Source organism: Myotis brandtii, unplaced genomic scaffold, assembly GCF_000412655.1.
Source record: "Myotis brandtii unplaced genomic scaffold, ASM41265v1 scaffold379, whole genome shotgun sequence".
Lineage (NCBI taxonomy): Eukaryota > Metazoa > Chordata > Mammalia > Chiroptera > Vespertilionidae > Myotis > Myotis brandtii.
In genome coordinates, this window is record NW_005364551.1 from 380,028 (window position 1) to 390,682 (window position 10,655).

The 10,655-nt window shown below is 42.1% G+C and overlaps 1 pseudogene; it reads left to right on the forward strand.

The window, feature by feature from the left end:
• The first annotated feature begins 1,912 nt into the window (after nucleotides 1–1,912).
• Nucleotides 1,913–3,763, forward strand: LOC102246660 (annotated as a pseudogene).
• Nucleotides 3,764–10,655: the final 6,892 nt, after the last annotated feature.

Sequence of the window (10,655 nt, forward strand, 5' to 3'; positions counted from 1 at the left end):
TTTAGTGGAAACACATAGGAGCCACTGATATTTGAAGAGCTGCACTCCTGGCCTACTAGGTGGACCTCTTAAGTGTATTGCTGGCTTGAGGTGGACTTGGCTATATCAATCATAGCCCTAAAAAGAAATGGAGGGTCAGTAAATTAGAATAACTTGAGTAAGATAACTTCTAATAAAGGGGCTATTTACAGAACTATGAGCAGGATTTAGAGAATCATTATATAGGGAATCACTCTAGAGCTAGTAGCAGTGGAACAGCAGGGTTTTTTATTTGTTTGAACAGCAGGTTTATGTTTCATGATCTGCCATGATTGAGAGGTGGATAGTGGAGAAAGGCAAACAATTATCTGGTGGATGACCTGGAAGCTCAGGTTGCCTGGCAATGAGTTTACCAAGAGCAAGGACTTCCTCCCTCATCCCCAGTGGGAGAAGCTTCCCATGTGACCCTCAGCAGCCTCAGTAGAACCACCCCCTTTCAAGTGAATTGCTGATCCCCCTCCACAGCTCTATTCACATGATCCAATTGGAAACTGCTATTTCATATGTGATCCCACCCCCTGGTCAGTGATTGGTTCAGTGACAGGACAGGACCCAGGCTGGGTCAGTCGGGGTCCTTCCTTGGGATTTTTCATAGTGGACCTAAGTAGAAAGGTCCTTAGTTTGAATATAAGGTTCGTTGCTGGCAACCAAAGAATCCTATTGGATATAATCTAAGTGTCTCCAAGTCTCTGCACCTCTCAGTAATCCATTAATTCATTGATTCAGCAAATGTGTACCAACTATGCGTACACGTTGCACCTTGGGGCTACAGCAGTGAATGAATCTCCACCCTCTTTTGGGAGTATGAGAATTTCCAGCCATGGAAGAATGCATCCCTTGCACAAGGAGGAAGCAGGTTTGAGAGAATGAAGTTGAAGGTCAGAGACACAGTACAGTCTATGCTGAGCAGAGTTGCAGCTGTCTTGTGGTTAAAAGTGTGAGTTCAGAAGTCAGATTGCCTGAGTTTGGCTCTCTTTGTAGGTAACTGACCCTCTCTATGCCCCAATTTCCTCATCTATAAAATGAAATAATAACAGGACTTAGCACCCTAGCTGATTTGGCTCAGTGGATAGAGCATTGGCCTGTGGACTGAAGGGTCCCAGGTTTGATTCCAGTCAAGGGCACATGATCAGGTTGTGGGCTCAATCCCCAGTAGGAGGCATGCAGGAGGCAGCCGATCAATGGTTCCCTCTCATTATTGATGTTTCTATCTCTCTCTCCCTCTCCTTGCCTCTCCAAAATCAATTAAAATATATATATATATATATTTTAAAAGCAGGACTCACCTCATCCACTCATTCATCTATTCTAAGGATACTTACCAAGTACCTACTATGTGTCAGACACTGATTTAAAGATGAGCAATCTAAAAAAAAAAAAAAAAAAAAGGGCAATCTGCCCTCGCCAGTTTGGCTCAGTGGATAGAACGTCACCCCCTGACTGAAGGGTCTTAGGTTTGATTCCAGTCACGGGCATGTACTTCAGTTGCAGGCTCGATCTCAGTGGCTCGATCCTGCATGTAGTGCGGGAGTCAACCAATCTGTCTGTCTCTCACATCACATTGATGTTTCTCTCTGTGTGTGTATCTCCCCTTCCCTTTCACTCTAAAAAATCAATGGAAAAATATCCTAGGGTGAGGATTAACAAAAACAAACAAACAAACAAACAAACAAACAAAAAACACCCAAAGATGGTGAATCTGCAGGGGGAACAGACAAACATCCCTGCCCTCCTGGAGCTGATACGCAGGAGGGAGGAGACAAACAATAAATGTATGTTCAAAATAAGTTCTACAGAGGGCGCCAAAGTTTTGAGTGGCACAGTGGAGGCAGGGGGATGCTCTGCACAGTGAGTTCCTGGATTGCAGATCGGGATGACCATCCCTTCCCTGGAGGACCTGAACTCCTTTAAGTACAGTGACCTGCAGAACTTGGCCAAGAGTCTGGGCCTCCAGGTTAACTTGAGAGCAGACATGTTAAAAGCCTTGAAAGCCCACCTGACAATGGGGGGGAAAGGGGACATATGTAATACTTTCAACAATAAAGAATTAAAAAAAAAACACACACCTGAAACAGGAAGCAAGAAAAGAAAATGAAAATCAGGCTGAAAGTCAAATTTCTGCATCCTCTGTGATGAGACCGAGACACAGATTAGCAGCAGGAACAAGCTGAGAGGAACCAGCTGGCCATGCCAAGGAGGGTGCAGAACTGTCCACAGCAATCCTGACTCCCAGCAGGGTCATTCAGAGATAAAAATAAGTGGTTTCTTGCCAGGCTGGCATGGCCCAGTGGTTGAGCGTTGACCTATGAACCAGGAGGTCATGGTTCGATCGTAGTCAGGGCACATGCCCAGGTTGCGGCTCTATCTCCAGTGTGGGGTGTGCATGAGGCAGCTGATCAACGATTCTCTGTAATCATTGATGTTTCTCTTTCTCTCTCTCTCTCTCCTTCTCTCTCTCTCTCCCCCTTTCTTTCTGAAATCAATAAAAAATATATATATGAAAAATAAAAAACGAACAAAAAAACAAAAACAAGTGGTCCTACTGCATCCCAGAATCAAGAAAAGCAGGAAGATGAGAGCCAAAGAGATGAGAATGCAGTGTCCTCAGGAGAAAGTGGAGTGAATGGTAATGAAGAGTCAAAGGTACCTTCAGAAAGAAAAATGTCTGTCTACATAGATGGGTTTTCAAAGCTGGAAAAAATAAGAGTTTCAAGCACTACTCCAAACTTTAAGAAGCTTCATGAAGCTCGTTTTAAGAAAATGGAGTCCTTGCCGAAACCGGTTTGGCTCAGTGGATAGAGCGTCGGCCTGCAGACTGAAGGGTCCCAGGTTCGATTCCGGTCAAGGGCATGTACCTGGGTTGCGGGCACATCCCCAGTGGGAGATGTGCAGGAGGCAGCTGATCGATGTTTCTCTCTCATCGATGTTTCTAACTCTCTATCTCTCTCCCTTCCTCTCTGTAAAAAATCAATAAAATATTAAAAAAAGAAAGAAAGAAAATGGAGTCCATTAATCAATATATTAAGTGAAAAAAAGAAACATTTGAACAACACAGTTTACTTAACAAACTGGAGAATCAGTCTGTCACCAAGGAAGTGGTGGCAACTCCAGATGATCTCCAAGGAAGACTCTCTCTGACTTGTACTTCTGGCTTACAAAGCCGGGCCGGGCACTGCAGATGGGAGTACCTTGTGTGTGAAGGGGTCAGTCAAGCGACCCACTCCCTCGGCAATTAAACGAATCTCAGGTTTTCAGCTGCTACTGAAGATAATGAGTATAAGCCTTCACTGACCACGACTCTGCCAGAAAGTCTCCACATGTGACCATATCTAGGAATACACCACAAGACCAGGCTATGCTTGGGACAAACAAGTTAATGACCACAAAGGGAGATTCTGCTGCACTTATTGCTCTAGTCAAGTTGACCGTTGAAGCAGCACAGACTCCTGTCTCCAATGGGAAACCAGTGTTTGATCTCAAAGCAAATGTCTCATCCCCTCAACTATGAGCCACACAAAGGAAAGCTGAAGCCATGGGGACAATCTAAAGAAAATAAACCTCTGAATGAGCATGTAAACAGAGCTGGCTTCCACAAGAAAATTTACAAACAACCTGGTCTCTAGACCAGGGAGGAGCAACAGAAAAACATGAGCAAGAACAAAAGAAGAAAGCAAAGGTTTTGGGAACTCAAAGGAGCCTCATATGGTTGCAGATTAATGTTTAACATCCTATAAATATTCCTTTATTCTGAACCTTTTTAAAAAAATAATATTTATTTATTGATTTCAGAGAGGAAAGGAGAGGGAGAGAGAGAGAGAGAGAAACATCAATGATGAGAGAGAATCATTGATCTGCTGCCTCCCGCAACCCAGGCATGTGCCCTGACTGGGGATTGAGCCTGCAACCCAGGCATGTGCCCTTGACTGGAATCAAACCCAGGATCCTTCAGTCCACAGACCAACGCTCTATCCACTGAGCCAAACCAGCTAGGGCCTGAACCTTTTTTTTGTAAATATTTTTATACTGTCCTTCCTACTGTAGTCAAAAGAACTTCTACTCTTTATACAGTGTTGGTGGGTTCTTCACATGCTATACTCTCTGAAAAGATATTACTACCTTAAAACTCACAAACTCTTCGAAATAGTTTTGATCTAAGTCCCTGTACCTCAGTTTTCTAATGAGATCCATTTTATAGATTTTTTCCTATCTTATAGGTTCTTGACCTAGATTTTTGTTGTTGTTGTTAATCCTCACCTGAAGATATTTTTTTCAATTGCTTTTCAAAGAGAGTGAAAGGGAGGGAGGAAGCAGGGAAGAGAAAGAAACATCAATGTAAGAAAGTCACATCAACTGATTGCCTCCCGCACTTGCCCCAAACCAGGGTGGGGAGCGAACCCGAAACCCAGGCACATGTCCTTGACTGAAAATTGAACCCATGCCCCTTTGGTGTGCAGGCCAATTCTCCAACCACACAAGCCAGGGTTTGACCTAGATTTATTTATTTATTTATTTAATATATCTTCTTGATTTCAGAGAGGAAGAGAGCGAGAGAGAGAGATAGAAACATCAATGACAAGAGAGAATCATTGATTGGCCACCTCCTACATGTCCCCCACTGGGGATTGAGCCCACAACCTGGGCATATGCCCTGACCAGGCATCGAACCGTGACCCTTTGGCTCACAGATCAATGCTTAACCACTGAGCCACGCTGGCTGGGCTTGACCGAGATTTTTAATGTCAAGTTCCTCATGCCCTGGAAAGGTAGCTCAGTTGGTTAGCGCATTATCCCAATACCCCAAGGTTCGATCCGCAGTCAGGGCACATAGAAGAGTCAACCAATGACTGCATGGATGAGTGGAATAACAAAACAAGTTGATGTTTCTCTCTCTCTCTCTCTCTCTCTCTCTCTCTCTCTCTCTCTCTCCCCCTCTCCCTCTCCCTCTCCCCCTTCCTCTCTTTCTCTCAAATCAATAAATTTAAAAAAACTATTTAAAAAAGTTCCCCCCCTGCTGGCTCTAATATTAACAGATTTGCAATCCTCTTCTAGGCAAGAGTGTTTAAATGAAGATAGCTAGTTATAGCATAAGCTTATTGCAAATTGAATAATAACTTATGAATAGAGTAAACTGGGAAAAGCCACCTCTTTATCCTCTAGAGCAGGCATGGGGAACCTTTTTTTTTGTCAAGGGTCATTCGGATATTTATAACATCATTCATGGGCCATATAAAATTATCAACTTAAAAAAAATGTTTGAGCCCTAACCGGTTTGGCTCAGTGGATATAGAGCATCGGCCTGCGGACTGAAAGGTCCCAGGTTCGATTCCGGTCAAGGGCATGTACCTTGGTTTCGGGCACATCCCCAGTAGGAGTTGTGTAGGAGGCAGCTGATCGATGTTTCTCTCTCATTGATGTTTCTAACTCTCTATCCCTCCCCCTTCCTCTCTGTAAAAAAATCAATAAAATATATTTTAAAAATGTTTGACATTTGGTCAAACATTTAATTAGCTGACTCCTAATGCCTTGGCAGGGCCAGACCAAATGATTTCATGGGCCTTCTACAAACCATGGTCTGGACGTTCCCCACCCTTGCTAGAGAATCTAGTTATCTTAATGAAACTTTGGACCTATGTAAAATGTGTGTGTTTTTTAAGTTTATGTACCTTTATTCAGATCACTTCATGTAATTGCCATCTCATATAATATATTTTTTTTTATTATTATTATTGATTTCAGGGAGGGAGAGGGAGAGAGAGATAGAAACATCAATGATAAAAGAGAATCATTGATTGGGTCCTCCTGCATGCCCCCTACTGGGGATTGAACCCCCAACCCAGGCATGTGTCCTGACCAGAAATTGAACCATGACCTCCTGGTTCTTAGGTCAATGCTCAACCACTGAGCCATGCCAGTTGGGCTCATGCAATATATCCTTAAAAACAAAAACTCTATAACTCATTCTAGCCTTGCTTATTTTCTTACATCATTTTTTTTCAGTTACAATTGACAAAAAATATTATATTAGTTTCAGGTGTATAACATAGTGATTAGATATTGTAAAACTTATTAAGTGATCATCCCAAAATATTTCATCCCCATCTGAAACAATATATAGATATTAGAATATTATTGACTATATTCTCTATGCTGTACTTTATACCTCCATGACTATGCTATAATTACTAATTTGTGCTTCTAAATCCCTTCACCTTTTTCACCCATCCTCTCAATCCCCTTCCCATCTGTTAACTGTCAAAATGTTCTCTGTATCTATGAGTCTGTTTCTGTTCTGCTTGTTTGTTTATTTTTAGATTAGATTGTTGATAGATATGTATTTATTGCCATTTTATAGTTCATATTTTTTATTTATTTTTCTTCTTCTTAAAGAAGACCCTTTAACATTTCATATAATACTGGTTTGGTGGTAATTAACTCCTTTCGCTTTTTCTTGTCTGGGAAGCTCTTTATTTGACCTTCAATTCTAAATGATAGTTTTGCAGGGTAGAGTAATCTTGGTTATCATCACTTTGAATATTCCTTGCTACTCCCTCTGGCCTGCAAAGTTTCTGTTGATAAATCAGGTGACAGTCGTATGGTAACTAATTGCTTTTCTCTTGCTGCTTTTAAGATTCTCTCTTGTCTTTTACCTTGGGCATTTTAATTATTATATGTCTTGGTGTGGGCCTCTTTGGGTTCATCTTGTTTGGGACTCTATGTGCTTCCTGGACTTGTATGTCTATTTCTTTCACCAGGTAAGGGAAATTTTCTGTTATTTTCTCAAATAGGTTTTCAATTTCTTGCTCCCTCTCTTTTCTTTCCGGCACACCCATGATACGAATGTTGGGATGCTTGAAGTTGTCTCAGAGGATCCTTACAGTATCTTCATATTTTGGGGTTCTTTTTCTCTTTGCTGTTCTGATTGGGTGTTTTTTGCTTCCTCATATTCCAAATCACTGATTTGATTCTCGGCATCCTCTACTCTACTATTGTTCCCTGTAAATTGTATTTTTATTTCAGTTAGTGTATCCTTCATTTCTGACTGGTCCTTTTTATGTTGTTGATGTTATCACTAAGTTCTTTCACTTCTCAGTAAGTTTCTTGACATTCTCACTAAGTTTCATGAGCACCCTTATAACCATTGTTTTGAACTCTGGTAGTTTGCTTGCTTTCATTTAGTTCTTTTTCTGGATATTTCTACTGTTCTTTCATTTGAAACATGTTTTTTTAACTCCTCATTTTGGCTGCTTTCCTGTTGATTTCTATGTATTAGGTAGAGCGTGTCTCCTGGGATATTATGTCTCCTAGAATTGGTAGAGTGGCCTTGTGTAGTAGGTGTCCTATAGGGCCCAGCGGCTCAGCCTCCCCAATCACCTGAGCTGAAAGGGTGTCACCTCCAGGCCAGTCAGCTGTGAGGACCAGCTGCTGTGCAGGAGCCAATCTTATGAAGTAGGACTTGCTTCAGTGGGGCTTTGGTACTCCCTGAGTCTACCCTTGAGTGTGTCACTCATGGATATAGTGGATGTGGTAGGATTGCAATCTGGTGTGGTCTGAAACTGACCACTGGGTATGTTGGCTCTGGGGCCTCCCGTGAGGTACAGAGTCAGCTACTGCCTGTACCCTGCCTGGGGCCACCCAGCATAAGCAACAGAGTGATCTGCAGATAGTTGCCACTTGTGTTGGGCTTAGAGGTACCAAGGAGAGGCCAACCTGTGAACCAAGGCAGGCTGCTGCTAGTGCCTGGCCTGGGGCCACTTAGCAAGATGTATAAGGCACACTGAGGCCAGCTGCTTGTTTGAGAGATTTTAAGAAAGTCTGAAGCATGAGCCAGAACAAGCCATTCATATGGAAAAGCCACTGCAAACAACTTGGATGAGCCTGCAAGTTGGGTGGGGCAAACAGTGTGAGCCAGGTTGATGGAGACTCAGATATGGTGCCTACCTGTCCACTCTGTAGTGGGGAGGTCTCAACAAAGGAACAATGACCTCTTGCAGCACTTTTGTCTGGTAGAAAGCTGTCTCTCACCTCACCCTCCAGTTCTTGCCATGATGCCAGACAATTTAGTACTTCCCCATATGTCCCTGGTTCCTTTGAAGCTGCTGCCCAATTGCTGGAGCTCAGAGGGAGTGAGTCTGAATAAGTCTGTGTGCAGGCCCTTTAAGAGGAACTGCCTGGGACTTCAGCAGCCTCTGTGTCACTCATCCACAATCCCCCCTGGTTTTTACATCCCAAAGTTATGGGGACTTCTCTTCCCAACACTGGAATCCTGGGCTGATATGGGGCTGGAACCCCTCACTTCTCAAAGGGACCCCCTGCAGCCAAGATATCTCTCCTAATTAAAAAGCACCACACATGGGTTTGGGACCAATCCGTTTCATGGCTCTGCATCTCCTACCAGTCTCAATGTGGCTTCTTTAAATTCCTAGTTGTAGGACTTCCCTTCAGTCAGATTTCAGGCAGTTCTGAATGATGATTGTTCTATATTTTAGTTGTAATTTTGATGTGGTTGTGGGATGAGGTGAGTACTGCTTTTACCTATGCCAGCATCTTGATCCTCCTAGCCTTGCTTATTTAACAATATACAGGGCAGTATTGAAAATTGATGATTTGTGCCTTAAGGATTATTATACTGTCAAACTTAAATATTATTCAATTTATGGAAAGGACTAGTGTTGCTGAACATCATATCCATGCTTATTGCACCTAAGTGCAGCTTCTGAGTTTTGTATTGTTTCATATTTAAAAAAATATTTTTTATTGATTTCAGAGAGGAAGGGAGAGGGAGAGAGAAATAAAAACATCAATGATGAGAGAGAATCACTGATTGGCTGCCTCCTGCACACCCCACAATGAGGATTGAGTCTGCAATTGGGACATATGCCCTGACTGGGAATTGAACCATGATCTCCTCTTCATAGGTTGATGCTCAACCACTGAGCCATGCCACTGGGCTGCTTCAGATTTTCATAAATAAAATAGTTTGTCAAAGTGACAGGAAAATAAATAAAAATAAATAAAGTAAGTTCTACAAAGACTTCTATTTCTGGACAAGGTGGAGCTGGATTTGCCTTATGACCTGAGACAAGTGGAACAAAGAAAACAGACAAAATATATAAAATAATGGTTTGGGAGATACAGAATATCTGGCAATGAAGGACTGTGATCCCTAAGAGATGGCAAACAAATGAAGTGAGTTTATGAGTGCCCAGGTACAGCCTAGAGAGTGTTACCATGCTGTGAAGCAGAGAGTGAGAATCCAGGTGGAGTCTGGCAGAATATGCCACCCAAAAACATACCACTATGGCATAGGATCATTTTGAGCTAAAGGCAGTTCAGAGGAAGCCGATACAAGAAACACTATCTGCCCTCCCCAATCTGCCTATAAGCAGGACATAAATTTATAAAGGTATCCCCACTCCCATCTCTACCAGGAAGAACAAAAGTTAATCTTACATCCCAGAGACCCCACCAAAGGAATCTACACAACAAACCTTACTAATTAGCCCTTATCTTCCATTAGTTCCCCATATATTTACCTTCCCTTTGTCTTGTCACTTCTCTAAAAAGTTTTGTTCTTCTGTTAAGCTGCTATGTGAGCCTGAGCTCTAACTTTTCCTTCGAGTTACTCATCAGAGTTTTGCTATGTGTATGTGTGATGCACATGTTACTGAACTTCTGTTTGTTTTTCTCTTGTCAATCTGTCTCTTGTGGATCTAATTTGTAGGGCCCCAGCTGGAGAACCTTGAAATGTAGAGGGAAAAATATTTCTTTCCCCCACTACAAGTCTAACAGACTCCCTGAGTTGAGAAAAGATAGAACTGAGAGTCAGGGGAGAGCAAAGGGGCAAGAGTTTGAAAGACAGACACCTGGAGAGGAGGGAGCTGCACAAGAAGACCCCAGAGATCTGCAGAGGTCCCTCAAGTATTCATCAGGGTGCTGATCAGCAATGCATGTGAGGAAACTACCTGTGTTGAGGGAGAAGGGATGTCTGAAAGAATAAGAACATTGCCTGGCACTTGGAATAGTGCCTGTCCCCACCAGCCAGATTAGAAAGACTTCTTCATTGAGGCATTGGGTAAATACTCCAGAAAGTCTTGCCTAAGTTGTAGGGAGCAATTAGGCTCAGGACTAAGCTAATACAACATAGATATAAAACCCAAAAGCATAAAACTGCCTCCATGTAACTTAACAACCCAGAAATAAGTCAACAATATTTACAAGAATACAAAAATAGTCAAAAAACAAACAACAACAAAATATTCAGCATCTAACCATCAAAATCAGAGTCAGAAACACCAGGCTTTCAAAAATCAATGAAGCAGTAAAATACAGCTGATAATGAAATTAACCAATAATTGAAACGGAATATTAGATTTATCAAGAAGGACATTAAAAGTTATCACAACTATATTCCATATGTTTAGAAATAAATTGGAGATGTGGAAGATTTTTTTAAAAAAAATTTTTTTTTCAAAATATACTTTATTGATTCTTTACAGAGAGGAAGGGAGAGGGATAGAGAGTCAGAAACATCGATGAGAGAGAAACATCAATCAGCTGCCTCCTGCACATCCCCCACTGGGGATGTGCCCGCAACCAAGGTACATGCCCTTGACCGG